Here is a 25,793-nt window from a genome sequence, read left to right on the forward strand (position 1 = left end):
ATAGGGGAGCTTTATCAGGTTATGGATCGATTCGGACCATACTTGTTACATCTGTTAGATGTCATAGGAAAAGTCATTGTGCAAAATTTCATGAACCCTCTACGGGCTTAAGAAGTTTATTCGAGAGTTCCGTTTATATAGGTGCTATATCATTTAGTAGACCAATCCGCACCATACTTAATACATCTGTTGGAGGTAATAGAAAAATGCTCAAGAAAAATATTCGGGAGATCGATTTATATGGGAGGCATTAGATGAGCTTGACATTTGCTTAGCCAGATGGAATATTTTTATTACTTTTTTTTCGATTCTATCCCACTGTGCAATGGTTCCGATACACCCTTCTTCAGAGACAGAAAAGGCAAGTTGGTAACAGGTACAGATAAGTTAATGGCATACCACCCAAACGATATCATTGCTCCCACTCTATGTTTGGTCTGCACATGCTCTGCGATTCAAAGCAGTGCAAATACCGAGTGGTGCACACACACCCACCGGCTTATTTGAATTGTAGAGCGACTGCTGTTATGCTTAAGATATGGAAAATATATTTTTCCCAGCTGCTAGTATCCGATAGCTGGTATGGCGTCGATCTCCTAATGTATTCCGCCTAGTCGGAATGAGGTATACGTAGCAGTAACCCACTTGAAGAACAACAAGGCCGCAAACACCGATGGTTTGCCAGCTGAACTATTTCGGTCCAAAGGAGAGTGACAGATGCAGAGTATAGGTCAGCTCATCTGCACGATCTGGCTTAAATAACACATTCCTGATGATTGGAACCTCAGCATACTAGACAAGGAAGTTTGTACCAATAACAAGGGACTAAGTTACCATCCCATCGCAAAAAAGACAATTTCAAGAGATTGAAATCTTAAGTCAACGATATAATTGGATCTTATCAACTGACAAAATATTCACATTGCGCAAAATTCCGCAACGAACCCACGAAAAACAGATTGACACTTACCAACTTTTCCACTTGAGTGAGAGAATTGTCCTCCTTTTTTCATATAACGACATTGTCGCCATACAACCAATCCCCAATTTCTATGAAAACTTCTTATAATCTTGAATATTCTAGCAAACGCACACACACACACATGTATTGTTGTGATTAAAAGATTTTATCCAAATAAGAAATTTACATCAAACACATAGTCAGTCGCACTCCATAAAAATAGACACTTTTTTAAATTTTACATTCGCTAGATTCCGTAGCCAGCAGAAAATGTTGTAGAAAAAGAGACCCAACCAAGTTTGGTTTAATTATCTGCTGCTTTGGCAAAAATGTAAGACACAATGAATCGAATGAAATATTGATGATGATTGTCCCCTCCCCACTGGCGTTCCTCCCGCCCTCCCACAGCAAGAACGTGGTATGGACCTTTTTGTTGTCTTCTAAGTCATTTAAAATTCTCCCGGTTTTCAACTCATTATGGCAAAGAAAACAAAAACCAAACATCGACATCGGCAAACAACACAACCAAAATTAGAATAAATTTAAACTAGTTTTGTTGAAAAATAATCAAATAAACACCACACACACAAAAAAAAAACACAAAACAGTGTTCTGAAGAAAGAAATCCCAACACAATTCCATAGAGGTGGCGAGGAGAGGGGGAGGGGCTACAAGTGAACGCTGTGCTAAGAGGAGGGAAAGCGCTAGCCCCCCCCCCCCCCCCCCACCAAACAAACAGAACAGAATTTTAATGTCAGCTCTGAGTCGAACAACATGTTTTGTGGTTTTAAATGGCCAATAACAACAACAACATGTACAATAAGTCAACAGAAATAGCAAAATAAAAAAAAAAAATAAGAAATGTGATTTTTCAGCAAAAAACCAAAAGAAAAAAAACTTGAAAGAGTTAAAACCAAAACAAGTTTTGATATTTTCTTTTTTTTAGGAATTTGGAAAAAACGAATGCCTTACAAAATAGCCCCAGAATGTTTAGGTAACACAACCAACAAATATCCAGAGTCGACACTTTTCAAAAACTTTGCCACAAATTTCGACTACTCGAAGGAGCGGCAGTCTTTTGGGCCAACAGCATCCGCGGCACTAACAACGATTACACACGGGATGATGTGTGAGCTAAAGGCCAATTTTGCGCACCCCCTCAAAGATCTGCCAAGAGAAGATCAACGATGCTGTGGAATTTCTCATGTATTTTATGATCCAATATTTGCATATGATTTACTCTGGCTGCGGATACCGCCCGCCGCCATCATCACCATGGCCTTCAAGTGGAGAAGTAGCCACACCATGAGATATTCAACTCGATTCGCGATTATGGTGGCCAATTCTTCTCCCCCTAGCCCATCGCAGCGGACTAGCTATAAAGTTCACAATGATTATGACGTTGATCATGATAATGATAATAACACTGGCCGACGGCTGGCGGCTGGCGGCTGACGGAGGTGAGCTTATATAAATCCATTTCCGCGGGATGGAAAATCACCAACCAGAAAGCCAAACAAACCAAACCTGTTGTCATTGTCGTCAGCCCCATTCTCGCCGTCGATCACATTCTATCGTTCAACAGCCAACTCCACTCCACCAAACCAAACGGCCACACGTGGCCACCACCACCCCAGCCACTTTAGGGCATATGGCTGGAATCCAAAGCAGAGCAAAAGCCCCACGAGCGGATCCTAATGATCTGTTTTCCATAAAAGCATTTCTAGTTGTCTTTGTGTCGACTTGCTGGCTGATTAGTTTTCATATGAGCATCATGGTGTTCTCTCTACGATCTAATTGTAATTCTCCACCAGTCAGTCAGCTAGCTCGTTGGCTTGATCAGTGTAACCGAATCAATTGGTGTTGTAACTGCTCGGAAGAATGATGTGGGGAAAATGATTAAAATCTGGGCTACATTCACACATCTTCAGATATGCACGTACCAATTTTCTAGGCGCCTAGATGCTCAGCAACGGCGTGAAGAACACCTACAAATGAGTGTAGAGTACAATTGAGACAATGAGCAAACAAAAGTGTTGCAACTGAGAGTGTGTGTGTGTGTGTGTGTTTTTTTGAGGCACTGATACACATATTAACACAGGGACAGTCAGAATTTTATCTAACAATTTTGATTGGTTTTATCAGGGGCATATCTAGACAACAAATTATATTTTCTCAATTTCGAATGTGAAAATTGGCCTCTTTAGAAGTTATCTATCCTCCGCCTATGACCCTGAACGCCTGGGTTCGTATCTATGGCTGAAGACTTTAACAATCCTGGGAACATTTGTGAGGCCTTCGTCATAAATAATTTCTTACTTATGTGGGATAGAATCGAAAAAAAACTTGGAAAAAATATGCCGTGTGAGAACGGGTAGAGATATTTGCAATGGATAGAGCTGAGATCGTGCGCAAAATTTCAAGTTGGTCCGATTTCGAAATTTTTTTTTTGCTGGATGGTGCCTACAAAGAAGTCCGCTTGAGGTCGCTGGATGGTGCCTACAAAGAAGTCCGCTTGAGGTCTACAACACGTCTTGTTTCGGGGACATTCGACTTTTATTATACCCGACACCACCACTGTGGTACAGGGTATTACATCTTTTTGCATTTGTTTGCTACGCTTAGAAGGAAAAGAGCTAGACCCATTGATAAGTATACCGATCGATTCAAAATCACTTCCTGATTCGATTTAGCTTTGTCCGTCTGTTCATGTTAATTTGTGTACAAAATAAGGGTTCAAATTTTCATCCGATCGTCTTAAAATTTTGCACATGTATTTTCTTGGTCCGATTTTGAAATTTTTTTTTTGCTGGATGGTGCCTACAAAGATGTCCGCTTGAGGTCTACAACATCTCGTCTTGTTTCGGGGACATTCGACTTTTATTATACCCTACACCACCACTGTGGTACAGGGTATTATAACTTTGTGCATTTGTTTGCTACGCTTAGAAAGAGAAGAGCTAGACCATTGATAAGTATACCGATCGGCTAAGAATAACTTCCTGATTCGATTTAACTATGTCCGTCTGTCTGTCCGTCAGTTCATGTTAATTTGTGTACAAAATAAAGGTTCAAATGTTCATCCGATCGTCTTAAAATTTGGCACATGTATTTTCTTGGACTTAGAAACGAAGTCTATTGAAATTGGAAAACAAGTAAAAGCGTGCTAAGTTCGGCCGGGCCGAATCTTATATACCCTCCACCATGGATCGCATTTGTCGAGTTCTTTTCCCGGCATCTCTTCTTAGGCAAAACAGGATATAAGAAAAGATTTGCTCTGCTATTAGAGCGATATCAAGATATGGTCCGGTTTGGACCACAGTTAAAATATATGTTGGAGACCTGTGTAAAATGTCAGGCAATTCGAATAAGAATTGCGCCCTTTGGAGGCTCAAGAAGTAATATAGAGAGATCGATTTATATGGGAGCTGTATCGGGGTATAGACCGATTCAGACCATAATAAACACGTATGCTTATGGTCATGAGAGGATCCGCCGTACAAAATTTCAGGCACATCGGATAATAATTGCGACCTCTAGAGGCTCAAGAAGTCAAGATCCCAGATCGGTTTATATGGCAGCAATATCGGGTTATGAACCGATTTGAACCATACTTGGCACAGTTGTTGAAAGTAAGAATAAAATACGTCTTGCGAAATTTCAGACAAATCGGATAGGAATTGCGCCCTCTAGAAGCTCAAGAAGTCAAGTCCCCAGATCTGTTTATATGACAGCTATAACAGGTTATGAACCGATTTGAACCATACTTGGCACAGTTGTTGGATATCATAACAAAATACTTCAGGCAAAAATTCATTCAAATCGGATAAGAATTGCGTCCTCTAGAGGCTCAAGAAGTCAAGACCCAAGATCGGATTATATGACAGCTATATCAGGTTATGGACCGATTTGAACCTTATTTGACACAGTTGTTAGATATCATAACAAAACACGTCATGCAAAATTCCATTCCATTCGGATAAGAATTGCGCACTCTAGAGGCTCAAGAAGTCAAGACCCAAGATCGGTTTATATGGCAGCTATATCACGTTATGGACCGATTTGAACCATACTTGGCAAAATTGTAGGATATCATAACAAAACACGTCGTACAAAATTTCATTCCAATCGGATAAGAATTGAGCACTCTAGAGGCTCAAGAAGTCAAGACCCAAGATCGGTTTATATGGCAGCTATATCAGGATATAGACTGATTTGAACCATACTTGCCACAGTTGTTAGATATCATAACAAAACACGTCGTGCAAAATTCCATTCCATTCGGATAAGAATTGCGCACTCTAGAGGCTCAAGAAGTCAAGACCCAAGATCGGTTTATATGGCAGCTATATCAGGTTATGGGCCGATTTAACCATACTTGGCAAAATTGTAGGATATCATAACAAAACACGTCGTGCAAAATTTCATTCAAATCGGATAAGAATTGCGCACTTTAGAGGTTCAAGAAATCAAGACCCAAGATCGGTTTATATGGCAGCTGTATCAAAACATGGACCGATATGGCCCATTTACAATACCAACCGACCTACACTAATAAGAAGTATGTGTGCAAAATTTCAAGCAGCTAGCTTTACTCCCTCGGAAGTTAGCGTGCTTTCGACAGACAGACGGACGGACGGACATGGCTAGATCGACATAAAATGTCGCGACGATCAAGAATATATATACTTTATGGGGTCTCAGACGAAAATTTCGAGTAGTTACCATCCTATGGTGGAGGGTATAAAAAATCGGTTCAGATTTGGATATCGCTCCCATCTTTATGTTCCTCCGATTTGGACTAATATTGCAATTATATCATCATATGAGTCTTGACATTATTGGTGGATTTCAAAAAAATCAGTTCAGATTTAGATATAGCTGGGGTTACCCGGACAGAAGTCTTCATTGGATTACTTAGAATCAGGAATTCACATCGGCTTCTGGACGAATGCAGCGTCTTTCAGGCGTAGATCTTTGAGATCTGGAAGACACTGGAGACGATGTCAATGCGGGCGGCGTCCATTCTATGTGATTTCAAGACAGGTTGGTCAGACTCTTATGAGTCCATGACAATCAAGGGGTTGGGATGAACGAAGCGCAGATCGTGATATTGAATCAATGAATCCTCTCATGTGCGATCCTATTGGTAGAGTGGACGCCTTCGATGATAACTGCGCGAATGGCATGCGGTGGCATGAGTTGGTGCTGTGGATTACAGGATGGCGAAAACCATGTGGCCTAGTATTTTGCGGAACAGGACGTCGCTTTACCTGGGACCGACTTTGGATTGCTGATAGGAGTCCTGACAGGTTCCTGCGCTGGACGCAGGAGAGGCAGACTTCAGCAGGCTAAGCTATCGCTGAAATTTGGGGCAGTGTTAGGCCCATCGACATATTTTTTTAATTTGGGCCAGATCGGTTCAGATTTCGATATAGCTGCCATATAGTCCTATCCTATAGCTGCCATATAGTCCTATCTTTCGAGTTAAGGTCTTGGCCCCATAAAAAGCAAATTTATTATCCGATTTCGCTGAAATTTGACACAGTGACTTATGTTAGGCTTTTCTACATCCGTGTCTTTTAGATCGATCTTATATTTGAATATATATATTTTAATATAAAGATCAATATTGAACCAAAATTTAACAGTGACTTGTGTGTATTGCAAATTTTACCCATAAACATTCCACTAAGGAACAGGGTCAAACTTCTCACATATCAATGAGTGCAGTCCGATTCAAGTTTAAGCTCAATGATAAGGGGCCGAGTCCGAACGGCGTGCCGCAGTGCGACACCTCTTTGGAGAGAAGTTTTACATGGCATAGTACGTTACAAATGTTGCCAGCAATAGGAGGGGAAAACCATCGCTGAAAATTTTTTCTGATGGTCTCGCCAGGATTCGAACCAAGGCCTTCAGCGTCATAGGCGGACATGCTAACCTCTGCGCTACGGTGGCCTCCGCATTACACTACTCATATCCGTTCCGAATATGGTCCAAATCGGACCATATTACAATACAGCTGCTATGGGTGCATAAATAATGCATTTTTTCACGGATTAAGACGAAAGATGGTTTACATATATACTCGAGATAATGGGTATCCAAAGTTCGACCCGGCTGAACTTAATTCCTTTTAACTTGTTTTCTCTTCTACCTTTTACTATGGGAAGCTCAATGGACCTAAGGTCTCCGAGTGAAGCGGCTAACGAATGGGGTTGCTATTCGCATGCCCCTCAACCTAACCTATCTGAACAGATTAAAATTAATCTGTTCTGAATACCAGACTACATAGATATGTGCAGAGCCGACGAGCTTGTTAGACTCACTTGCGCAACAACAACAAAATCGACGATACATCCCTGTGAGGATGGTGGCGCAAATACCCATTACGCTCTCAAGCTTCTGTATGCTGTCAAATTGACTGTCTAGTTTTTATTTGCTTTACCATGGTCATCGGACCGCTACATTCAAATGCGATACCTATATCCCTAATTATCGAAATAAAATCGATCAGAAATCAGCTGTTTCACGTCGAATCACTCATATGAGTGACACAGAATAAGTGAAACTGACTGTAAATTCTTGTTTCGTCGACCGAGTCTTAACAAATCTTCGAAGGCTTGAATTGATTTCGATTGTTGTCAGTAATAATGCAGAACAGTATCAGTTCAGTCTATATGCTAACACTCAAAATCGAGTTTGTTGCTATTTCACTAGTCTTGTTGTTGCTCGTATCACTGTTGCTGCGGTTGTTGTAGTTGCTAATTGTAATTGTGTTTGTGTGTGTAGTGGGAAGGGCCTGGAAAAGAAGGCTTTCTGAATTTTTACAACTTCTCATAAAGTTTATGAAATTACGACGTAATTTCAATTTGTAAGTTTGTACGTGAGCGCGCGCACACACACACACACATTACTCTTGAATATAAACTCATGTGTGGAGAATATAGAAACATATTGACACATGACTACATATGAATATACATACATGCATACACACAACAAGGCATAAATATGCATGGACGTGTTTGTACGTTGCCAATGCTCATATATAGATTTATAAAACAATTTCTGTTAAACAGAAATATTAACATTTATATAACAACAACAACAGCAGCAGCAACAACAACGTCAATAATCAAACAAACCCAAACGAACGGCAAGGCGGACAAACAGACACAGAGACAGACATTTTTACAAGTGTTTTATGGATGAAAGTATTTCGCATACACTCAAAAAAACATGTTGCCATTAAAGTGTTTAATTTGCAAAAATCTACCTTACAAATGTAGTGTTGTTTATTAAGAGCCGGTTTCTCATCCTAAGGTTACAACTTATCGTATCGATATTCTTTTTGTTAACGGAATTTGTTTTTTTTTTTTTTGGGAATACGAGTATATGATTATTTCTTATCCTATCGATAAACCTTGACCGGTAAATTGGTGCCGGTCATTGACTTATCAATCCGATAAATTGAAACAGATGGCAATATATAATCAGCTGTTTTCTGTTTACCGATTGCTGTGTAATATTAGGTTTGTTCACGTACTTTTCCAGAAAAAATAGTAAGAAATCGACGGTCCAGTATGAATATGAGTACCACACTAGCTAGTATCTTAAGATCCCATCTGTGAGGTTCTCGTCAGCTAAGCGCTACCGGGCGTGTCCTGTAGTTGCGGATAGTGGAAAAGTACAAGGTTGACACTACCGCCTTACAGGAAGAGGATTGAGAGAGGCGTTTCAACAATACCAAAGTGTGACGCGCTGTACTGAAGCAGCCACGATACAAGACATGCATTTTGCAGGGGATTTGTGGTCAGTTAGGGACTGAAAAACATTGTCTCCAGTTTTACTCCGGTAGATGAGAGAGTAACCACAATCCGTATGAAAGCCAAATGCTTTTATAGCAGTAGTATCTGTGCAAGGACCAAAAAACCAAGAATTTATAGATATGATGGTTAGGATAGGTTTACCTGGCAGTCTCCCATCAGACTCACTTAGACGTTTTCGTCCATAGTCATACTACAGAAGAAAGAATATGTCATCTAGTTCCTACTATTGAACTATCTTTAAAAAGTCCAACAGCTTGGGCATGTTCAAATGCAAATTTGCCCATGAACCTTCCACTCAGGAACTGGGGCAAACTTCACACATATCACTGAGTGCTGTCCGATTTAAATTTCAAGCTCAATGATAAGGGGCCTCCCTTTTATAGCCGAATGCGAACGACGTGCCGCAATGCGACACCTCTTTGGGGAGCAAATGTCGCCAGCATTCGAACCCAGGCGTTCAGCGTCATTGGCGGACATGCTAACCCTTGCGCTCCGGTGGCCTCACGCATGTTCACATCTTCTAAATCAGACAAGTTCTTAAAAAAATTAACCCAAACTGGAACTGACAGCGAGTCCGGGACACACCCATAGAAGATGTTTTTTAGTCTCTTCTTCCTTGAAATCCTTACAGCTTCTGCAAAAGTCGTTACTGGCAACCTTCAGTCTTTCAGCGAGTATTGCGTTCAGACAGTGACCTGTCATGACGGACACAATGACTGAGAGTGAGTAAAGAGGAAGATTAGGCCATATAATTTTGGAATGCTCACAGCTCCCTCGCTGTCTGGGAAGAATTTATGCCAATGGTCATTGCGACATGATATCTTAGCCTTTCCACCACTCCTTTAATTGTAAGGATCTCCGCTTGATACACACTCCAGTGGTCGGCTAACCTTCTCAATATGACCGGGCGTAGCTCTTTAGAGTACACCCCAAAGACCACATGGGCGTCTAGTTTGGATCCATCCGCATAGAAGTCTATGTAACTTCTTTTACCAGGGATCGTAGTTCCAATCGGTTCTATCTGGAATAGAGCTACAGTTTTTATTATCACATAGCGGCTCAGGCAATGTGTGATCTACATAGCCTGGAACTTTGAAAATTTTATCAAGGATACACAGTATCCTTGGGCGCCGCATTACCATAAAGAAAGCCTCGTTATTCCAACAACAGTGGTCGCAGCAATTTGTGTAGATGTGTTCAGAGGCATTGGGTGTAGCATTAAATTCAGTGCATCAGTGTCATCCTTTGGATCCGGCTGCACATTGAACCGTAGGTGGATTTTTTAGGCGTCGTCCACCAGACCACAACACCATATAGCATTATAGGTCTAACAACTGCAATATACACCCAGTACAAGAAACACGGTTTAAGGCCCCATCTTTTGCCAATGGCTCTCTTGCAGGTATATAGCACAAGAGTTGCCTTTCTTGCCCTTTCCAAAGTGTTTGATTTCAAGTTTACTTTCCTGTCCAGCAAAACATTCAGGTATTTTGTGCTTTCAGTAAAGGGACCATTCTCTCCTCGCAAGGAGATAGGTGCCACTGAGAGTGACTTGTATCTCCTGCTGAAAAGAACAACTTCAGTCTAAGACAGATTTACACCTTTACCACTGTCGGTTGCTCACTACGCTGTCGTACTTAAGGCTTTTTGAAGTATATCTCCAAGAGTGCCGAGAAGCTTTCCCTTAACCGCAACAGCCACGTCATCAGCATTCGCGACCTCTTTTACAGCTTTTTCTTCTTAAGACAACAATACATTGTTAATGGCTATATTCCAAAATATAAATGACAGTACATCTTGTTGAGGTGTCCCTATGCTAACTCATCTTTGTAGATCTACAGATCCCAAGCCTGTGGTAATGCATCCTATAGCAAGCTATTTATAAATTTTCCTACGGAAGTATTGATGCCTAGAAACTTTAGCTCTCTAGGAGACGCACCTACGTGTGGTGCGCTATCCCTGCTTTCGGAATGAAAATGACATTTTCGCACTCATTTAAGCGCGCCAAGAAACTTACGATCTGACCCTGTACGAAAGCTGTCCGTCAAAAAGCTTCAAATATAACAGATTGCAACGGAATACTCCCAATTCGGCTGACCCAATTGCGTGATTAAAGTACTCCTTGTCTTAATGATATAGTGGCGCTTACTGCATGGAAAATGCCGCGAAATCCGTATTTGGGTACCAGAAGTCTCACCAAGAAACCCATGGCACGAGCAAGAGTGTCGAAATGCTACTGAAGACAAGAAGGCGGCGTATGGAGCAACGTCTATTCCGGAGAAAGAAGAAGGAATTGTATAGACGTGAGTAGCGAATTGAGATGTACAGGAGTCAGAATGAAGTCTGGAAATGTTACCAAAGAATCAAGCATCAAACCGATGGCTTTGATGCAGGCACACCCTCCTGCAGAGATAAAGAAGAAAATTTGGTAATAGATACAGATAGTGTGCTTAGGATATGGAAAGAACATTTTTCCCAATTGCTAGTGTTCGATAGTGGTGCCGAAGAACCAATCCCTAATGATGATATTGTTAGTTTATGTTAAGATATGTTTGGATATATATCCTGTCCATACCGCAATGGACATGCACCTAAGCCAGTGATCGGCTTATGGTCCGCTCGAAATGCTAAAAAAGTAAACTCGAAAGGAATTCTGTGCTAATAACAAAATCCCTGATTGATTTCCATACCAAGCCCCTAAGTTTGTTCAAGTCTGGTATTGTCCTCACCTAAGTACTTTAGTATGTTAGCCGCGAAAACCGTGCAATGACATAGGAAATGCACCAACGTTTTATCAATTTCCCCACTTGCCCTACATACACTAGCACTTGCCAAATTTACATCTGCGAGAGCTATGCTGCTTTCCTTCTTTCAGTATTTACGATGATGATGATATAGAATGTTTACTAGCAGAACGCATACTAAGCATCTTTTCATGAACTACAAAGCCGATTTCGGCGTTCAAGCCATGCATGAGTTCGATACCCTTACAAAATTGATAAGACTCTGCAGGACCTCAGTTCGAATAGAAAAGAATCTCTCCAAACCCTTCAATAAAAAACGAGGTTTCAGACAGGTAGGCAGCTTTTCGTATGATTTCTTTAAGATCCTGTTGGAGAAGACTATAGGAGCTGCAAGTGTGAGCCTTGCTGGTCGCCTATACCAACGACATCGATATTATGTGTCGGTCACCGAAAAAAGTAACTGCAGCTTTTGAGGAGATCCTAAGAAAGTCAGTGAAAGTGGGTCCAGCAGTAATGGAGATAAGATAAAGTGGATGGAAAATCAGAAATTTAATCTTTTTGGCCCAAGAACTCGGGACTCGGGACGAATGTTCCCGAGTAAGGTCAACAGAACTCATTGTGGTAAATCTCAACGAAATCGGGGAATAAATTCACCTTTTATGGGTTTAAAACCTTAAATCGGGAGATCAGTGTATATGGCATCTACATCTAAATCTAGACCGAGCCATGTTGAACAGGGATATCGGGGAGCCTAACACAACCAGTTATTTCAAATTTCAGCGAAATCGGGCCTTTTATGGGCCCAAGATCTTAAATTGAGAGATCGGTCTATATGGCAGTTATTTCCAAATATAGACTGATTTTAACCATACTCGGTACGAATGCCAAAAGGCCCAACGCAACTTATTGTGCATAATTTCAACAAAATCGGTTAATAAATTCACCTTTTATGGGCCTAAAAACTTAAATCGGGATATAGGTATATATGGCAGCTATATGCAAATCTGAACCGATCTGAGCCGTATTGAACAGGGATGTCGAGAAGCCTAACACAACTCGATATGCAAAATTTCTGCGAAATCATACAATAAATGCGCCTAGTATGGGCCTTAAGTCGTGAGATCGGTCTATGTGGCACCTAAATCCAAATCTGGACCGATTTGAGCCAAATAAAATAAGCATATCAAAGGGTCTAACACCACTTACTATACCAAATTTCAGTGCAATCGGACAATACCCCATACCCCAGATTTCAAAAACGCCAGATCTCGGAGATGCGTGCACCGATTTAAGCGAAATTTTGTATGCCATCTTATGGCACGTCAATAAAACGAAATTGGTATAAAGTTTTTGGGTCGAATAACCTGGGGGGCGCCCCATCCCAAAGCCCACCCGGACGGACATGTTTACCGATAGGGACAATATGGGTATCAAATGAAAGGTATTTAAGAGTAGAGTACGAACTTGGTATACAAATTTTGCCCAAAGAGTGCTGGGGAGTCCCCCACCATCAAAAACCCCCCCAACAGGAGTCTTTCACCTCTTTGGGCACTATGGGTATCAAATGAAAGGTATCTAAAAGTAGAGTACAAATCTGACATAAAAATTTATTCCTTGGTGTCTGAGGGGCCCAGCCCCCCATCCCCCATAACCCCCCAGCAGGGCATATTTACCAATTGGGACAAAATGGGTATTAAATGAAAGATATTTAAAAGTAGAGTACAAATCTGACATAAACATTTTTTCCTTGGTGTCTGAGGAGCCTCCCACCCCCCAAAATCCCCCAGCAGGGCATATTTACCAATTGGGACAATATGGATATCAAATGAAAGGTATTTGAAACTATCGTAAAAAACTTGTATAAAAACGAATTCCTTGTTGTCTGAAGCGAAATGAAAGGGCTTTGGGAATTGACTACGAATCTGGTATATATATTTGGAATGGAGTCTGGGACCGGCCCCTTCAATAGGACATGTAGTTCAAGCGGTATAATATGTGAATTAAAAGAAAGGTCAGTAGAGTTCGAACCTAATGTTGACATAAGGATTCAAGAATTTAGGTCACACCCAGCCGTCCTGCCATTAAGCAGGACATGTATATCGCAACAAAACTAGGACTGAAATAAATTGTCTTTTGGGTCTTAGCGGGGGAGCGACCCTCTCTTCCAAATAAAAACAACACCAAACTGTCATGTAGAACGACCGAGAATATATTGTACTCAAATGAAAGGATGTGTCAGGGTGCAATTTGTATTTGAACACTTTTTACCCTCAACTTGGGATAGACCCAGGAGTACACGAATGTCGAGTTTTACGCAGATACCTGCCATCACGGCCCAAACCTGCGAGGCCCAAGGGTGAATACAATGCGTCTACCAACGCCCCCGCATGTGGTAACTCACACATGAGTACCAATTTGATCCCACGTATTTAGACGTGTTCACCTCCTTGGTTTGGAGCGGAGCACTACCTACAACTCCTTCCGATCTATGAGACCCAGGAGGACCTACGGATCTTTGTAGATAACCAAAACAAACAAAAAATTAATTAGTGTGGATCTGAACGAGACCCGTTGCGCTGAATATCTTGATAGCCACCTTCAAAATGTTTGACATCATAGGGCCAAACAAAATCGTGCTCTAGTACGATGCTGATATCATTTCAGTGTCCGCCCCCAAAACTTCAAATCGGGCATGTTTGCCTGCTATGTCAATAAATAATAGGTATTTGGTAGAAGAAAACGAATTTGATTTCCAATTTTGAGGGGTCGTCTCACCCTTTAAACCAATTTCTATTGGGGCTCAAATAAAAAAAATTGAGAGTAAAGCACGATACTCATATTTTTTCAGGGCTAAGTGCGTGGGTGGTCGCCCCATTCTAGATACCCCTTAAAGTGGGCATATTTGTGGATTGTGACAATAAGGGGCTCAAATATGATATCTCTTTTATGACCAAGTGTTTCAGGGAAGCCTCACCTAAACTCCCCCTAAACCACATATATATACCGACTATAGCAATATTTAGCACAAATGTGGTTTTTGGAATTAGAGTATGAATCTGATATTCATTTTCGGCGCAAAGAGTTTGGCTGCTTCAATTTACTTCCAAAACCAAGAGAATGAAGTAGATCTAACATCCAAACTATAATGGGAGGACTCCCATCATACGTTATTTTCAAAAACTACAGATATCGGAGATGGGCGGGGCAATTTAAAATTTAGGTCGTCTATAATAACTCAAAAACCGAAATTTGGTATCCCGATTTAGGGTGGGATACTCAGGGGGCCACGCCACCTTCAAAGCCAGCTAAATGGATATACAAACCAATAATGGCAATATCGAGCTTAAATTAAAGGTATTTGAGACTAGAGAACGACTCTGATATATGACGGTTCTCCTCCACCTCACCCCCAAATATACCCCCATACCGGACTTATTTACCCACCATACCAATATAAGGCTCAAATGAAATGTATTTTTGAGTAGAGCACCAATATGTTAACGACATTTGGGCGAAATATCTGAAAGGCAGTACCAGAACCCCCCCCCCCCATAGGACTTTCCTGACAGTGCCAGTATAGGGCTCGGATAAAATAAGAAAGTGAGAGACGGCGCAGCGGAGCGGGCCCTGTCCAGCTAGTTACCTATAAATTGTGTCGAACTAGCCATGTCAGTCCGTCTGTCTGTTGAAAGCACACTAACTTTTGAAGAAGTAAAGCTAGCTGCTTGAAATTTTGCACAAATACTTCTTATTAGTGTAGGACGGATGAGATTGTTAATGGGCTATATGGGTCCATGTTTTGATATAGCTGCCATATAAACCGATCTTGGGTTTTGACTTCTTGAGCCTCTAGAGGACGCAATTTTGGTCCGATTTAAATTTTGCACGTAGTATTTTGATATCACTTCCAACAACTGTGCCAAGTATGGTTCAAATCGGTTCATAACCTGCCATATAAACCGATCTTGGGTATAAACTTATGGAGCCGTTAGAGGGCGCAATTCTCATCCGATTTGGCTAAAATTTTGACTGAGGTGTTTTGTTATGACTTCCAAAATAGGTACATAACCTGATATAGCTGCCATATAAACTGAAATTGTGTGTTTTTTTGGAAGACCAAAAAGTTGTTAACTTTGAATGGTCATATCTCCTAAACTGAAAATATGACATTTCTATACGTACCTATTTTTTGAAATCGTTGGAAACTTTAAAACTTTAAACAGAAACTTTAACAGAAGATAGGTTTTTTCAAAATTTCTTAGGCGCACATGAAAATGTAAATTTTTGCCACATGTTTCCTCTGTACGCACCTCTATGCGACGCTGTGCTGTTGGCATACACCTTATCCGTCACGTGGCTCCAAAGGGCGAAATCGCAAGGTGTTAAATCACAAGATCTCGGTGGTCAATTGTAAAGGAGCAATGGTTTTGTTGGTTGTTTGGCACGTAGTGCCGTCTTGTTGAAAGTAATCGTTGTCCAGATCAATATCATCAAACTCCGAACCTTAAAAAAAAACAATAATCAGCTTTCGATAGCGCAATCCATTCACGGTAATTAGTGGTCCAACCTCATTTTCGGAGAAGTAAAGTCCAATGACACCGTCGAACCACAAACCGCATTCAAGCTGGAAAGGCTTTTCACAATAACTCTTGGGTTTTCCGAGCGTCACATAGGACAATTTGCTGTATAGCGTTCCCACCCAAAAATGCTTGTGTTTTGCAAAGTGTGAGTACAAACTTTTCACCTTTTTTGAAGTGAATTTTAATAAATTCAATGCGTTGTTGAAGCGCGTACGTTCCATTTGTCAAATGTCAAACAATAAAAACTTCAAAAGCGATAGCTACCGAAATAGTGGGTGATTCAAAATAGCACCTCTTGTAGGAAAACCCTGTATAATATTCATCCGATAAGTTATTTTACAACTGCAATAGCCTCCATTTTGGTATAATCTTTACAACATTCTTAAAAAAATGTTTTATATCAATCAGACCAGATCGGGAAAATCAGATTTGGATATAGCTTTTCACATGCATCATCCATTCGGTAAGCTCTCGCATTTACTTGAAAATAGTTGGTATACTCGGAGATATATTGGGTTGCCCAAAAAGTAATTGCGGATTTTTTAAAAGAAAGTAAATGTATTTTAGTAAAACTTAGAATGAACTTTAATCAAATATACTTTTTTTACACTTTTTTTCTAAAGCAAGCTAAAAGTAACAGCTGATAACTGACAGAAGAAAGAATGCAATTACAGAGTCACAAGCTGTGAATAAATTTATCAACGCCGACTATATGAAAAATCCGCAATTACATTTTGGGCAACCCAATACATATGTATAGGTTTTTGCTATTTAACTTTCAGCGCAGTATGCACCTCTGGCGAAATTTTCGTTGCCATAACAAAATGCATTGACATATCCTAAACGAAGTTTTCGTTACCGGTACCGTTACCGAATATTTCGCTGCAGGTACGCAGCTCAAATGAAATTTTCTTTGCTTAACAGGGTGACATAATAGGCAATGATGAATTTTTTCTTGCAACTACGAATGAAAATTTATGTTTTAATAGCTCCATGAAACAGGAAATAAAGTTCTTTGCATATAGAAATGATTAACTACAGCACATGTGTACTTTATTTGTCAAAAATGATTAAAATTCTGGTAAAACTATAATTTGATGATTGTCGCCATCTGTATTTTACACAACTAAAGGGTGATTTTTTTGAGGTTAGGATTTTCATGCATTAGTATTTGACAGATCACGTGGGATTTCAGACATGGTGTCAAAGAGAAAGATGCTCAGTATGCTTTGACATTTCATCATGAATAGACTTACTAACGAGCAACGCGTGCAAATCATTGAATTTTATTACCAAAATCAGTGTTCGGTTCGAAATGTGTTCATTCACCGTAACGTTGCGTCCAACAGCATCTTTGAAAAAATACGGTCCAATGATTCCACCAGCGTACAAACCACACCAAACAGTGCATTTTTCGGGATGCATGGGCAGTTCTTGAACGGCTTCTGGTTGCTCTTCACTCCAAATGCGGCAATTTTGCTTATTTACGTAGCCATTCAACCAGAAATGAGCCTCATCGCTGAACAAAATTTGTCAAAATTTGAACACATTTCGAACCGAACACTGATTTTGGTAATAAAATTCAATGATTTGCAAGCGTTGCTCGTTAGTAAGTCTATTCATGATGAAATGTCAAGGCATACTGAGCATCTTTCTCTTTGACACCATGTCTGAAATCCCACGTGATCTGTCAAATACTAATGCATGAAAATCCTAACCTCAAAAAAATCACCCTTTATTTTTCATAAATGTCTTGTCTACAAACGAAAATTTCGTTAGAGGTGCATACTCAGCTTTAAGTGATTTAAAATTGTATTGCGATTTTTCTTGTGAGTGTATCTGAGAAACAGCCACACTTATGAGCGACACATCCATCGCGTTATGATCGTCATACATTCAGGCATAAATGAGTTGTGATTTGAATGTTTGCCATTCAGTTTTGATGTATGAAATATTTCCTAGCTCTGTTTTTTTTTCTCTTTACATTTTTCATTTTATTTCTTCTGTACGTTTAACTACTTCCACACGTGTAGGTGTAAAGTAAGACAAGCAAGCGGACGGATGGGCGGACATTGGGGGATAGAAAAATGTTAAACCTCACAGGCAAGCGGATAGACGGCGGCAGCAACAGTTTATTGTTCGATTTTCCATTTTAGCTGGTTTTTGAGGTTTGCGTTTGGTGCTGTCGATGCTGGCCACAGTAAGTGCCTTATTTCGTTTTATTGTTGTACTCACATTGTGGTGTGGGGTGTTGCTTACCTGTAATCGAATCTTGTTGCCAAACACTTTTACCATTGATTGATTTTTATGAGTTTTAATTGTTGTAAGCATTTCGAGATGATAATAATGTTGCTAGAGGTTGGTTAATCCGTGCACACACGCACACACACACACAGTCATAACAACTGATTTCTAGTAATTATGTGTTTGCTTCAGAGAAATTTGATAGCATTTCCAAAGAGGTTCTAAAAAAGCTTAGTCGTGGCCATTTAACAGAAGTAAAATCCCATTTATTAATCGCTACGCTTGTGGAAATGCAAAACTTTTAACTACACCATGAACTTCTCTTGGTAGGTAGTTATTCTAAACCGATTCCAGGGTAATATTTATAATCAAGTAAGAGGGTGCTAAGTTCGGCCGGGCCGAATCCCTCCACCATGGATCGCATTTGTCGAATTCTATCTCTTTTTAGACAAACAAAGAGTATTAAATAAGAACTGTTATGCTATTGGAGCTACATATATCAAGTTAAAGTCCGATTGGGACCATAAATGAATGCAAAACATTGTAGAAGTTGTTGTGTAATAATTCAGTTCATTCGGATAAGAATTGCGCCTTGTGGGGGCTCAAGAAGTAAAATCGGTAGATCGGTTTATATGGGAGCTGTATCAACCTATAGTTCGATTCAGATTATATTGGATGCTTATGTTAAAGGTCATGAGAGAAACCGTTGTACCAAATTTCAAATCGGATAAGAATTGCGCGCTCTAGAGGCTTAAGAAGTCAAGATCCCAGATCGGCTTATATGGCAGCTATATCAGGTTCTATACCGATTTACGTCATACTTGGCACAGTTATTAGAAGTCATAAGAAAACACCACGTGCAAAATTTCAGTCAAACCGGACGATTATTGCGCCCTCTAGGGGCTAAGAAATCAAGACATAAAGATCAGTTAATATGGCAGCTATATCAAAACATGGGCCGATATGGCCCATTTACAATCCCAACCGACCTACACTAATAGAAAGTATTTGTGCAAAATTTCAAGCGGCTTACTTTACTCTTTCGAAAGTTAGCGTTCTTTCGACAGACAGATGGACGGGCGGAAGGACAGACGGACGGACATGACTAGTTCGATTTAGAAAGTCATGACGGGGTCTTAGACGAATATTTCGAGGTATTACAAACAGAATGGCGAAATTAGTATACCCCCATCCTATGGTGGAGGGTATAAAAACCGAAGTAGAGTTCAGAATTCGTTTCGAATTCCATTAGAACTATCGGAACAAAAAATTCCTAACGGTTCAAACAAATAATAAAAATGTGAAAAAGCAAGCACAAAAAGACAAACATATCCGACACAAAGGCCAGACATCGTTCAGAATTCCAAACTGTCGGAAGAAAATAAAAAAAAACAACATACGACAGGACGTTCAGACATCGTTAAGAATTCTTTCAAAAATGCCGGAACAAAAATTCTTACAGACAAATAGTCCCGAAATCGTGCATAATTCTTTAAGAACTATCGAACGTTCAGACATTGTACAGAATTCTTTCGAAAATGCCGGAACAAAAATTTCTACAGACAAGCACTCCAAAAATCGTTCAGAATTCCTTTCGAACTGTCGGACGAAAAATTCAAAAAAAAAAACTCCTACGACAACACGTTCAGAAATCGTTCAGAACTCTTTCAGAACGGTCAGAAGAAATCCCTCAGAACAGAATTCGGGACGATGCCGGTACGATCTTAATTAGAATTTGTACAGAAATGCCTGACATCCGAAACTCGGTTTACTGGGTGGCCATTAAAATCCCCAGCAACAACGTTCTCGTTGTTCGGAAAGAACCAGAAAGAGGACAAAGGGCGTCTCTAACACTCGATGGTGACGTCACTATACACTACGAACAAATTCTTTCGTTACACTCAACGAAATTTTTTAATCAAAGTAGCAAAAATATTTGCCTAATGCTTGCTGTTTCGGCAAAGCAAGCCCTGCTGTTTTAGCAAATATTTCCGTCTGCATATAGTATTTTACTCTTCCATTTTTATACCCTCCACCATAGGATGGGGGTATACTTATTTCGTCATTCTGTTTGTGACACCTCGAAATATGCGTCTAAGAAATATCCGTCCGTCTGTCTGTCGAAAGCACGCTAACTTTTGAAGAAGTACAGCTAGGCACCTGAAATTTCTTCTTATTAGTGTAAGTCGGTTGGGATTGTAAATGGGCCAAATCGGTCCATGTTTTGATATAGCTGCCATATAAACCTATCTGGGATCTTGACTTCTTGAGCCACTACATGGCTCAATTTTTATCCGATTTGTCTGAAATTTTGCACGTGGTGTTTTGGTATCACTTCCAACTTTTGTGCGAAGTATGATCCAAATCGGTCCATAACCTTGTTAGGGTGCCATATAAACCGATCTTTGATCTTAACTTATTGAGCCGCTAGAGAGCGCAATTCTCATATGATTTGGCTAAAATTTTGCATGAGGTGTTTTAATATGACTTTCAAAAACTGTGATGAGTATGGTGCAAATAGGTACATAACCTGATATAGCTGCAATATAAACTAATCTGGAATCTTGACTTCATGAGCCTCCAGAGAGCGCAAATCTCATCCGATTTGGCACAATTTTTGTACAACGGCTTCTCTCATGGCCTTCAACATACGTGTGCAATATAGTCTGAATCGATCTATAGCTTGATACAACTCCCATATAATCCGATCTCCCGATTTTGCTTCTTAAGCCCCGAATAGGACTATAACTTGATATACCTCCTCCTCCTTCTCCTCCGAGATAGAGATACTGCGCAAAGAACTCGACAGATGCGATCCATGGTGGAGGGTATATAAGATTCGGGCCGGCCGAACTTAGCACGCTTTTACTTGTTTTATTTAGTTTTTTACTTTATTTGTTTTTTATTATTTTATTTTGTTTTATATTATAAGCAGACTTTTTTCTATGAGTGTAGAGTTGTGTACCGTTCTATAGCTCGTAGCAGTTGTACATGCAATCCCTAAGTATGAAGGACTCATAAAATGTCTAAAAAGGATTTTGAACGCATACATACCTTGATTCCTTGCAAACAATTTGCAAAACCGCATTGCCAAGAAACTGATGCTGGAAATCTGAAAAAGAAAATGCAAAAAAAAAACAATCAATGAATAAAACGAAATACACACACTTGAATGGCAATAATAACGAATGATTAACAACGGAGATGCCAACAACTAGTATGCGCCCATTGTAGAAACTATTTATAAATGATTTTAAATTAGCAACTTTGTTATTTTTACGATCTGTCCTCCCCATCCCCTTTGCCGGTATTGTTGTTGCCATTTGTGCTGTATCTGCGGCTTCGGCTGCGACAGTTGCCACTGGTTTGTTTTTTACTATTTTACAACAAAGGAAAGTCAATCATTTCATTACCCTCTAGTTTATAAGTGTATTATGAAAGAAAAAAAATAAATAAAAATGCGATAAGTTCATTGAACTGAACGACAATCGGCAGCGGCCGCGGCGTCAAATGCTCACGAGAGCTGGTGACGAAACCAACAACCGGCCGGTCGATTGGCTGGACGGTGCGAAGGGGCTCTCAATAAAACGAAAAAATTTAATAATAATAAATAATGCTAAATGTGGTTAAAATAGATTTGTGTGTCTATTTTTTAATAAATGGTGAATACGAAAACAAAAAAACCAAGCTAAAATTTGTTTAAGAAAAGCGCCGGCACAGCGAATGAGCGAAAGACAACACAATTTGACAGAATAAATAAAAAGTAAACATGAAAAAAATGCCAACAACAAGGCTACATACAGCAACCCTGGTTCAGAGTAACGTCGCCAAACGGGCCCCCTGCCTGACAAAGCGATTCGACGACAACCGTTATAAAGCGTTGCCTGTTTTAATTGGAACATTTTACGCATTTTTAAGGTCGTTTGTGTGAGTGTTACGAGCTCTACATGCTGCGATATGAAAACCAACCAAAAGCAACAACAACAACAACATCAAAATGCCAATGGCCCGACAATGTAAACAAACAACAACAACAAACAGCATCCACATAGACTAAATAGAGTGCGTCAATGGCCGCCACGATAAAACAACTGCTACAACACGAACCCCAACCAGGAAATGAAAAAAGTGGCCGAAAAAACTCACATTTTGATTTCCACGCCAAAATTGCAACAACAAAAGACAACAGTTGAAATAATAAGAGATAGTCAAGAAAAATAATACTGCAAGTTCATCTGTTTCGTGTGCTGACCGCTAAACTGCACTACAGCTTTACTATTTTTCTACGTCTGTTGTTGTTGTTGCTACTGCCTCAGAGGGCGATTATTGGCACAACGCACGACGCGCATAGGCAGAAATGTCAAGATAAACAGCTGAGCAACGAAAAATGCCACCAAACGAAAGAATGTAAACAAACCAAGCACAACAATTATTATGTTTTTGGTAATAAACAATAAAAACAGAACACATTGAAACAAGTGTTTTTTTGAGGGGGTTTGCAAAAAAAAAGAGAAAACGAAGAATACAGAAACAAAAAAAAAAGGTGATAAGTACATTAAGTACACTGTTTCCATGTGAGTAGATGGCGCGAGTATTTAACCAGAATTATACTTAAAAGACTTTACTAGGGGAAAAATAGTAAGACCAGTATAAACCAGGTCACCATAGCGAAGAGGTTCGAATCCTGGCGAGAACATCAGAACAATTTTTTCAGCGATGGTCATCCCCTCCTAATGTTGGCGACATTTGTGAGGCACTATGCCATGCAAAAACTTCCCCAAAGAGGTTTCGCACTGCGTCATGCCGTTTGGACTCGGCCATAAAAAGGAGGCCCCTTACCGTTGAGCTTAAACTTGAATCGGTCGACACTCAATGAGATGTGAGTGGGTTGCCCCTGTTCCTCAATGGAATGTTCATGGGCAAATTTGCATTTGCAGTATTAACCAGGCTTTATGAGTCCTAGTATCAGAAAGCTTGGGTTTCCTTCAAAAACATGGTCTGCAAGAAGACTACCATGTAATTTGTAAAATTTTTGACTGTACTCCCCGCTGAGGATGTCATCATGTTTTTTGTCTTAATTCATTCCTTGTTAACGTTTTCTTTAATTTGTGGCATTTTTAAAGGGAACTCTCCGTGTTTTTGTTGTTAGCTCATTGATTTTAGATTTTAATTTCTCTCGCGGTACGCTGGAAAATATCATATATGCGATGGAAAGGAGACTTTTTGAGTTCCAATCTCCGAACATTCCAACCAGAAAGCGCTGGAAAAGTGATATATATTCCCCATCGGCGTGTCTAGTCGGGTCCTATATAGTTCAGCCGGTAATCCATCGGCTGCTGCTGCCTTCCGATTCTTCAGTATACGCTGACTTTAGTTTTGAATTGAGGCGGCTGCATCCGCCGAAACGTAATTGAGCCAGAACTACTCTGGTTTGCCGGGGGAGGTCGATTTCTTCGGATGCAATGGGTGGCGGTCGTTCTCCAAGGACTACATTCACCCGGTAGCCAATTAACGCGTCTGCTACCGTGTCTGCATGAATGTTGTTCAGACCCGTTTGATATGCCGCTTGATCTAGAGATTCTCTCTTGTAACGCTGAACCTCACGCTCTAGATCGTGTAGATCTACCTTAAGGATTCTGGGCGGTGGGTATCAATCCACAAGATGATGATTTGGATGATTTCTGCGATAACAGCCCAAAAGGTATTGCTTAGACAGCATGTAGTTGTGTCTTCGCACTGGTAGGATCTTTGTCTCCTGATGGAGGTGGTCCACATGAGAACTGAGGAGACAGCCCGTCGCAGTTCGGAGGGCGGCATTCTGACAGATCTGAATATTATTCCACTGCGTGTCACAAAGTTGACGTGACCACACTGGCGCTGCATAACTTACCACAGACCGGCCAATTGCTTTGTACGTGGTCAACAAGGTTTCTTTGTCTGCACCCCAAGTGCTGCCAGCAAGTGACTTGAGGACCTTGTTTCTACTTTTGACTTTATTACAGATTGCTGTGGCATGTGGGGAGAAAGTGTAGGAGCTGTCAAATGTGACGCCAAGTATTTTGGGACACTTGATGGTCGGAATCATTTCTCCGTCGACCATCACAGTCAGCTCAGTATTCACCTCACGCGTATTTGTAGTGAACAGTGTGGCTGAAGATTTGATGGCGGATATCTTCAGATTTCTTGCAGCGAAATATGAGGCAAGCTCGTTGAGGTAGACGTTCAACCTATCGCAGATGTCATCAATGGGTGGGGGGCCTGATGCCATGATCGTACAATCGTCCGCATATGATACGATCTCTACGCCGTCTGGAGGAGGTGGGATGGAGGATAGGTAGAGGTTAAACAGAGCCGGAGATATCACCCCACCTTGGGGAACTCCCTGTTTCACTCTACGGTGTTTCGACTTCCTATCCCTAAATTCCACAAATGACATGCGGCCACACAGATAATTCGCGACCCAACGTTTCAGGCCTGGCTGGAGGGACGTGTTGGCGATGTCCTCAAATAATTTGGCATGGCTGACCGTGTCGAATGCCTTCGAAAGGTCCAGTGCCACGAGGACCGCCCTATCACATGGCCTGGGTTGATTGAAGCCACGGCAAATGTGTGTGGTGATGGCTCGGGAGGAGGAATGCCTCAAGCGTCTTTGCCACTGGTGAGAGAAGGGAGATCGGTCTGTACGGCTCCCCGGGAATCGGGAACTATAAGAGTGTTCAATGACAGGTTAAGGACAGTGGTAAGGTACTCAACTCCAGGTGAATCCAGATTCTTCAACATCAATGTAGAGATTCCGTCGGGGCCCAACGCCTTGGAAGATTTGGCGCCGTGAATAACATTCGTAACTTCGCCCACGGTAAATTGTGATGGCTGTTCATCGGCTCGGAGACCACGAATACGGCGAATCGCTCTCCTCCTTGCCCTGTCTCTCTCGGGATGCACAATAAATTGACGGTTGAACAACCTGGCGCATCTCTTCGGATCAGTCACAGTTATCTCGCCAAAAGTGACTGAGGTCCTGTCATTCCGTCTACCGGGGTTCGAGAGAGACTTAACTGTGGCCCACAGTTTGCCTGCACCGGTGCCTAAGTTACATTGCTCCAAGTGTTCCAGCCACAAATTCCGCTTGTGTTCGTTGACTACCCTGTTTATTTCCAGATTCAGCTCGCTGATTCTGGGGTTAGCGGGGTCCATAGCACGAATCCCATCACGCTTGTCTGCGAGTACCACTGCTTGCGCCGGGAAATTGGGTCGCACTTGTGGTATTCGACCGGCTGGTATAAAGCGAGCGGCTGCTGCGTTGATGATGTCTCGGAATTTCCTCTCGGCCACAAGCACATCAGAGGGGGTGGCAGTTCATTGAAGCGGCGATTGGTATACTCTCTGAAACCAGTCCAATCGACCTTCTTATAATCGATGAACGTCCTAGGGG

At 40.9% G+C, this 25,793-nt stretch overlaps 1 protein-coding gene across 8 annotated transcripts in view; it reads right to left on the bottom strand.

Moving 5' to 3' along the window:
- The window catches only part of LOC106096016 (longitudinals lacking protein, isoforms F/I/K/T), a 366,249-nt gene that overhangs the window by 307,961 nt on the left and 32,495 nt on the right, over window positions 1-25,793 (bottom strand). For all 8 annotated transcript variants that reach the window (XM_059370250.1, XM_059370249.1, XM_059370247.1 and 5 more), the window contains exon 2: window positions 21,416-21,473. The gene's annotated coding sequence lies outside the window, so the exon portion shown is untranslated. The remainder of the gene's footprint in view (window positions 1-21,415; window positions 21,474-25,793) is intronic.

The sequence above is a fragment of the Stomoxys calcitrans genome, chromosome 5, assembly GCF_963082655.1.
Source record: "Stomoxys calcitrans chromosome 5, idStoCalc2.1, whole genome shotgun sequence".
Lineage (NCBI taxonomy): Eukaryota > Metazoa > Arthropoda > Insecta > Diptera > Muscidae > Stomoxys > Stomoxys calcitrans.